This window comes from Bidens hawaiensis, unplaced genomic scaffold (assembly GCF_021521415.1).
Source record: "Bidens hawaiensis isolate Kalapana, Puna unplaced genomic scaffold, B.hawaiensis_p1.1 tig00014774_1, whole genome shotgun sequence".
In the NCBI taxonomy this organism is placed as follows: domain Eukaryota; kingdom Viridiplantae; phylum Streptophyta; class Magnoliopsida; order Asterales; family Asteraceae; genus Bidens; species Bidens hawaiensis.
The window spans coordinates 213,480-221,508 of NW_027492301.1; the positions used below are offsets into that span (position 1 = coordinate 213,480).

The 8,029-nt window shown below is 33.0% G+C and overlaps 1 pseudogene across 1 annotated transcript; it reads right to left on the reverse strand.

Annotated features, from left to right (window-relative positions):
• Nucleotides 1–498: 498 nt before the first annotated feature.
• On the reverse strand, nucleotides 499–4,828 carry LOC143547645 (protein THALLO-like; annotated as a pseudogene). The gene is made up of 15 exons (XR_013137805.1): nucleotides 4,738–4,828; nucleotides 4,552–4,643; nucleotides 4,431–4,480; nucleotides 3,284–3,417; nucleotides 3,085–3,216; nucleotides 2,868–2,998; nucleotides 2,700–2,787; nucleotides 2,446–2,625; nucleotides 2,211–2,363; nucleotides 1,601–1,806; nucleotides 1,412–1,523; nucleotides 1,054–1,310; nucleotides 893–959; nucleotides 727–795; nucleotides 499–624 (listed from the first exon to the last, which is right to left on the reverse strand). The product of XR_013137805.1 is annotated as a protein THALLO-like (transcript).
• Nucleotides 4,829–8,029: the final 3,201 nt, after the last annotated feature.

Below are 8,029 nucleotides of genomic sequence, written 5' to 3' on the forward strand. Positions count from 1 at the left end.
ATGAAAATAACTAAATAATATATATATTATTCTATACGTAAAATATAATAGAAAAGTATATAAAAATAATTATAATTATATAAAAAATATTGATAAATAGTAAACGAGACGAGACGAGCCCGAGCTGAGCTCAAGCTTGAAAATCTGCCACGAGCAGAGCTCGAGCTTTGAAAATAGAGCTCGAGAAGAGCCGAGCTCGACTCGTTTAGCTCGAGCTCTGTGCAAGTTAAACGAGCCTGGTCAAGCCCGACTCGGGCTCGGCTCATCTCGTTTGCACCCCTAATAAATATCATAAAAAACCAATAAAGTGTGAAATCACATGAACTTGGTGTAAACCAAGTCCCTATATAGGTTGGAATTATATAACGAAAAAACAGTAACTAGAAATCAACAACTATATAGAAATTCCATACCACCATCTAACAAAATTTGTGTTAACCTCATCATATTATCCTTCAACACAAAGAACAAAAAATCCTCAACTCCCAGCTAGATTTTTCATTTGAACCTGATGCTTCTGCTAATAGTATTGATTCCAGAAACTTCTCCACCATACGGACCAGCGGGCTTTTTAACATCCCGTACCTGTCCTTTCCTCGCAACTTTTTTCTTCTGGTGTTTTATCTGCACGCGTTAATATCACACGGCAAAAAGACGTTATTACCAACAAGTGTATACATATCACAAAATCTGACCAAAAAAAAACTTATTTCCAATGCCGCATACCTTGTATTTCTTTCTCGGGTTTTTAAGATCCTTCTTGCGCTTACGAGTCAACCCTCTATTCTTCTCCATCTAAAACAAGCCCAAAACCATAAGTAAACTTTAATGAAAATACCATAAATACACGTTAATGAAACGTTGATAACAATGATAATAAATTAATAATTACCTCATAATTGATGTGACGCTTTCCGTCTACTAGAGTTTCAGATGCTGCAGGAACCGAAATCCGGTTTCTACAAAACCAAAATTGAATATTTCCATTATGTTGACACGTGACGGTTTCATTATATTTGACGTTATAAATCATGGAAAACAATATAAAAATACCTTGAATATTTCTGTGATTTGGCAGCTAATTTGGCATCATGTTTGAGTTTGGTTTGTTTATAAAGATCGGATTCTGAATCACTATCACTGTCTCCGGTCTCACCATCTTCATCATCATCTTCAGAGGTATTACGGTCATTTTCTTGAAGATCATCGTCTGAATGAATTCCCGCATTTGTCAAAACTCGCATCTCGTGTTTTCTTCGCCTTTCCCCAATATCATCTCGTTTCGGTAAATCATCGTCTCCAGATACAACCTTCAGACATTGATAATTGTTTTAACTTTAAAAGCATTATCACACGAAACTTTAAAATTAAAATAAATAAATAAAATAATGTTGAATAAAACTATAAATACCCTCGGTTTTTTCGTCTGAGATACAAGCTGAGACAACTTATTTGAAGACTTATTTTGGTTTCCTTCAATATCAAACACATCATCATCAAAATCATCCCGCGCCTCTAGCTTTCTGTTAAATTAAAGGAAACACCAATTAAAGACACATTTTGAAGCAAAACCAAATGATTTAAAAGATTAATAAAATACCCGTTTAACGGTTTTGAATTCTTCCTAACCCCATCAGTTTTTGATGATTTTAAATTAAATACACCTTTCTGCTTCAATTTCTCCTCAAGTGAAGCTCTAACTTTCAACATTTCCGCACTTTGCAACCCAATTTTCTCACTCTCACGCTTACGTTTCCCGCCATTTTCAAAAGCCAATGTAGAATCAGCTGTGGGTCCCACACGAGACTAAACATGGTGAACAAAAAGTTAGCATAGCATCTAATAAAAGATTATGGCCATTTCATATATTCGCCTAAAACTTGGAAAATATCATACATACTCATGCAAACTAGAAATACCATATATGCCCTTATAAAGTAGTTAAAATATCAAATAAACCCAATTCATTAAAATCAATTTAATTGATGGCCATTTTGCCCTTAAACTTCAAATTTTCATATATGCCCAACTTTAACTTCAATTTTTGAACGTACCTATTTTTAGCTTAAGTAAATATTCATTAAAGTTGGGTAATAATGATGTTTTTAGTCTTAGTTCGGTATGTATAATTATTTTTTTTTTTTCAAATTTGCAAGGGTATATATGAAACTAGTCATAAAAGATTAACAGAATGTTTTAAATATACTAACATGTTTTTGCGTTTCAGTGATATTTGAATTGTTGACCAAAGCACTAGAGTCAACTGTTTCAATCTCCATATGAGAATCCTCGGGTTTAGTAGTGGCATGGTTTTTGAGAAAATCTTCAATGTCAGTTGATACATTTTCATCGAGTGATTCCATCTGTTATAATAACAATTCCAACAATTATTAGCAGATAACATAATGAAAATAAATACAAAAAGAGTAAATTTACTAAACTAACCTTATTTAATAAGTTTTTAACCTCCACAATGCGTGCAAGAACTGGGTGATCATGAACGGGATGACCTTCTGATTTGAGAAGAAGATGAAAGCTGATTGCTTGGCAATACGACAGTAGTAATTGTTTCTTTATTTCCATATATTGAACAGCGTTTTTATTGACATTCTTTTCTTCTTTAAGCTACATAAAAAATTTAGACTAGAGACTTTAGTTTCTTTAAAAAATGATAATCGTATAAAGATAAATAAGCATACCTTGCTTAAAATTGGGTCAACTTTAGACTCGAGCTGGTCAACAGCTTCATTTAACTCTGACAGTAAACCGACCAATTCTGGCGCTAAACTGTGAAGCAAAAAATGTTTAAATTGAATTATTATAGTGAAAAAAAAATTAACATATGATAGTGAACTAAAAAAAGTCACCTGTTTACAAGATCCGTTTGTTCTTCTTTTGACAAAGCGTTTATATCCTTTGTAACTACCTGGATGTCGGTTTCCTCTTGAGCATCATCATCCACAATAGCTTTTGATTGACCTTTTCCCTTGCTCAAATTCTAATGAAATAAAAAGGTTTTTTTTATCTACTATAGAAGCAATAACTTCTAAAAAACTGATATTATAATATATTATAAATGCATACCTCAAATGTAGGTTCATCTCCACTATCATCTTCAAGACCGTAATCTGCATTTGAATATACCTTTGCTCTCTCTTTTAGAAGCCTCACGACCTCCTTTTCTTCTTCCTCTTCGTCTTCCTCGCTCAAATCTCCCTTTTTACAATATAATAAATATGTGATTACTAAGTTAATAAACTTCAAATTAAATATAACAATTTACCTTATCTTGTTCATAGTACAACTTCTTACTCCTTCCCCATACAACTTCTTTCTTCTCTTCATCTTCGACATCATCTTGCGTTTCATCCGCAGCACCACCGAGCTTTGCTCTCAAACTTTTGTGTTGTTTTGCAACTATGAAAGAAAAATTGAAATATGATCTTATACATTATATTATGTAAATCATAAGCTAATGTAAAAACTAGAAGCGCACATGAAACCAAAAAATCCGAACCAAAACAAAACTGACTATTTGGTTTTATGTTTTTGTAAAAGCCGAACTAACTCTAGTGTTTGATATTGGTGTTGGCTCTCTATCCCTAGAAATAGATGTAAAGTTTGCCAACGTCCCACGCTCCCCAAACCCTACCAATAGCTTTGCTATTTGTGGGATTCATAGTTCCTAGGTGACCGCTTCGGCATTGTCTATGCCAAGAACATGAGAAGATAAAATCCGAGCAAAAAAAACTCAAGGAGTGCTATTGAAACTTAGATCTTGGAGAGGTCAGTCTTGACTATTTAAGAATTTTTGGTACTAATTAGATGATATTAAATGTCATATGATAGCTTTTGTTTATTTTATTTGAAGAATAGTATTATTTTTCGCATACATAATATATTTTTTATTTTTTATTTAAGTGCGCATTTTTATCCTCAGGCCCTCGCTTTTTTTGTGCCTTGCGCCTAGGCCCCAGACGAGGCCTATGCGCCTTGAGTGCGCCTATCGCATTTGATAACTATGGTGGGATTGCACAACTGTTGTTGTAAAATCCGAACTTACGGTTCGATTTTGGATTTGCATGTAGCATAAACAGAGAAAACCGAACCAGACCGCATTCATAAAATTTTAATAATATGTAACTCAAATGCATAATAATCAACTAGTTATTAATTTACCAAATGATTAAGGCCCAAATTCATTCTCCAGCCCAAAATTTTCAAGCTCAAACGGCATTACCAAAACCGAACCGAGATGGTTTCCAACAAAATTAAAAACCAATGGTTCATTTTAACCCATAACCGAATCGTGCACGCCCCTAGTAAAAACTATAAATCTAGAAAACTTATAAACTAAATTCAGCAAAGCCTACCTTTTAAACAGTATTAAAATCACGAGTAAAAATCATTTGACTGAAAAAAAATCTTACTTTTTGCAGCAAAGCCTCTGTCTTCCTCAGTCATCTTCATCACTATCATCCTACAAATCAAATCATATAAAATTCAATCAAGCACTTGACACTAAAAGTGGGTAATTAATTTCAAACAAACCTCGATTTCAAAGACATGTTGGACGTTATCTTCATCGGAGTCTCCGACATCGTTATCTAAGTCCAATGGAACAACATCTCTCTGCTTATGAACTGAAACAAAAATAAATTGAAAATAAATCAGCTTCGTATACAAATTGAAAGACTTTAATGAAAGAGGGTAAAATTAATTAATTAATAGACTTACAAACATCAATTTCGTCGTCCATATCGGAATCGGATAAAGCATGAATTGGTTTTTGAGGGGTTTTACGACCACCCTTTGATCCTTTCGCCATATTAATTATCACTTCACTAGGGTTTAAGCCAACGAAGAAAGAACGGCCGACTGGGAGCTTCAGTCGAAGAAGAGAAGACCTAGGGTTTAACTTATGTATTTAATATATTATAATATAGGGAAAATCTTATACGTTAACCAAGTTTCAAAAGTGTTCCAATTATATCACTGATGCATATTTTCCCTAAATCGGATCACTAAATCTTTAAACCAAGTCTCACCGATTTTTGTGTACGTCAAAAAAAAAATGAATGATAAGATGTGGGTGTCGGAATTTGCAATATATGTAGTTAAATTTAAAAAAAAAACGTTAATTATATTAAAATTTAAAAATAAAAAATAAAATTCACGTCGCCGCTCAACGTCAACTTCAAAAAAAAGATAAAAAGATTTCCTATGTGAAACAGAAAAGAAATTGGCTAAAAAAACATGTTAAAACTTTTAATTTAATCAAACACGAAAGTTGAGTGACCTAATTGGAACACTTTTTAAAGTTAAGTGACCTAATTGGAACACTTTTGAAAGTTGGTTACTATTCTATGAAGTTGCCCCTATAATATAATATGAGGAAAGTGAATATGGGCCAACCATACATGTGAAACAATCAAAACTTCGTAGTTTTGATTAAAGTTTTTAAAAAACTACCTTTGTTTCTTTCCTTGATTATGTATCTGCTTTATTATTACCAATTGACTAATTCTTAATTCATCATTGTCAACAGAAACAAATAAAAATAAAACACTAGATTAATTTGATGAGAATAGGAAGATGATTAAAAATATGATAAAATGATGTGAGCGGCAATTGAAATTCGAGATCACAAATCTATTTTTTGGTTTCTCCTTTTCCATCTGAAAAGTAGCAGGAGACTTGACTTCTAATTTTTCCGTTGTTTTCCAATTTAGATGAAGGTTGTCAAAAGGATTTATTTTACTCATTCTCATATCGCTAAATTAAGAACTAGGGGCTGTCAATTTAAATGAGGGTTAAATTAAGAATTAGGGACTCTAAATTTGTAGTTTCATGGAGAGAAAACATAATTAATAAAGGAATAAAATCAGGTTTTTGAAAACTTTTAATCAAAACTACGTAGTGTTGAGGGTTTCACATGTAAGGTTAAATGCTTAACAGCTCCATATTCACTTTCCCCATATAATATATATGATTTTTTTTAGTTTTAGAAAAAAAATAATATAAGTGAGTTTACTCGTGTTATAAACGGGCTAGCATGTTGAACTTATTAGACATCATGTTAATCATTAGTGGTGGAGCCTGCGCGTTGCGGCGGGGATGTAACAAGAACTCGTTCAGTAGCGGACCTGTACATTTCATTTTATTGAAATTTAATTTAAGGAAATGAGTACGTGCATGATTTCAAACCCATGTCACACTAGCATTTCATTTATTGAAATTTAAAGGATGTATATTCAAACACCACCCTCTTTGGTGTATGAACAACTCTATACGGCTCATATAGCCTACATTTATTGGCATTGTATGGAAGGAATATGACGACAACTTTTTTCAGTCTATACGAGCCGTATAGGTTTTTTGGCTCGTATAGCTCACTTACCACAGCTGACCTATACGAGTCGCAAATGGACTACACGACTCGTATAGACAGCATGTCAGCCGCACTTTGACCGGAGATTTATAATTTTTTTCATCATGTATCTACAAGGCATTGAACGACTATAATTTTAAAACGGCAATATTTCAAAAGCTAAGCTAACACGAGTCAAAACATCCACGTCAACAAATGATATTATTTTTATAACAACTATATTTCTTAAGTTTAGATAACCCATATAGGTGCCTACCAAAACATACCGCATGACATCTAAAAAATCATTACCCCGAAATGCTCATGTTGTTCGTAGGTTATTTGATTAGTATGGTGCAAAATATTTACTTTTAAATTAGGTGTTTCTATTTTATAACCAATTCGACTGTTATTTTTAATAATTTTTAATTTTAAAGTAATTCGAAAAAAAGTCTATACGAGTCAAATAGCCTCTATACGAGTCATATAGCCATATACGGCTCGTATACGTGCTATACAATACAAGGGAACAAGACTTGACACTCGCTAACATAAAAGGGCATAACTGTGTACCTATACGGCTCATATAGGCCCTATATAATGTCACATCCCAACTGACAGCGGAATACGTCCAGCAAGACGGTGATTGTTCATAGTACATGGTACTACGTGTTACAATAGTTGTTTAATTCATTAATATCAAGCAATACATAGATACAATAAAATAAATTGTTTTATAGTAATCTAGGTCCAATCATGCAATCCTATATCTTGCACCAAGTTATCTTCAACAAACAAATTTTTAATACCTGAAAAACATGCGAGAGTGTCAACTAAAAAATAGTTGGTGAGAACATAAGTTTTAATAAAATAAGTTTTAAGTTGAAAGCATTCCATATGTGTTAAGTTACTTGTTTACTTTGTGATTACAACCAAACCTATGACCCGTTTAGCGAGTTGTTTAATCCACGATTAGACTATTATGTTTAATGTTTAATGATCGTCAGATTCTGTACACAAAGGCCTCTACCCGAGGCTTGCTTGGGCGGGTCAGGCCAATAGATCTATCATCATACTACCACGTGCTTAACAAGTTAATGGTTATCAATACAAATATGTATATACTTGTAATGATCACACATAACAAATATTCTGAAATAAAGCTTGAAACAAATAGCATGTAAAACAAATTGGTTGTGCATGTTTTCCACCTCAAAGTATAAAACGTTTAAAAGCATGTAAAGGGGGCTATGAACTAGGGGTGTTCACGGTCCGGTTTTTGGGTTAAACCACGAACCAAACCGTTAGTAACGGTTTTTGATTCTTGTAAACCAAAACCAAACCGTTGAACTTTTAAACCAAACCGAGCCAAACCGTTAGTTCCGGTTTGGTTCCGGTTTGATTTCACGGTTTGGGCATGTTGGGATTTAAATAATTTGCAAAAGTCTAAGTTATTTAATTACAATTCGTCCATAATGACTAAACAAAAGCCATCCGGAAACATGAAAATACATCAAGATAACTAGACAAATACATCAAAATAACTGGTTTTCATAATAGTTAATTGACATAGTAGTCCAATACATTAAAAAGGTGCTCATATGCATCAAGATAAATGTACTGGCTGTTGTCCAAAAAGAACTATCATCATTTTACCAT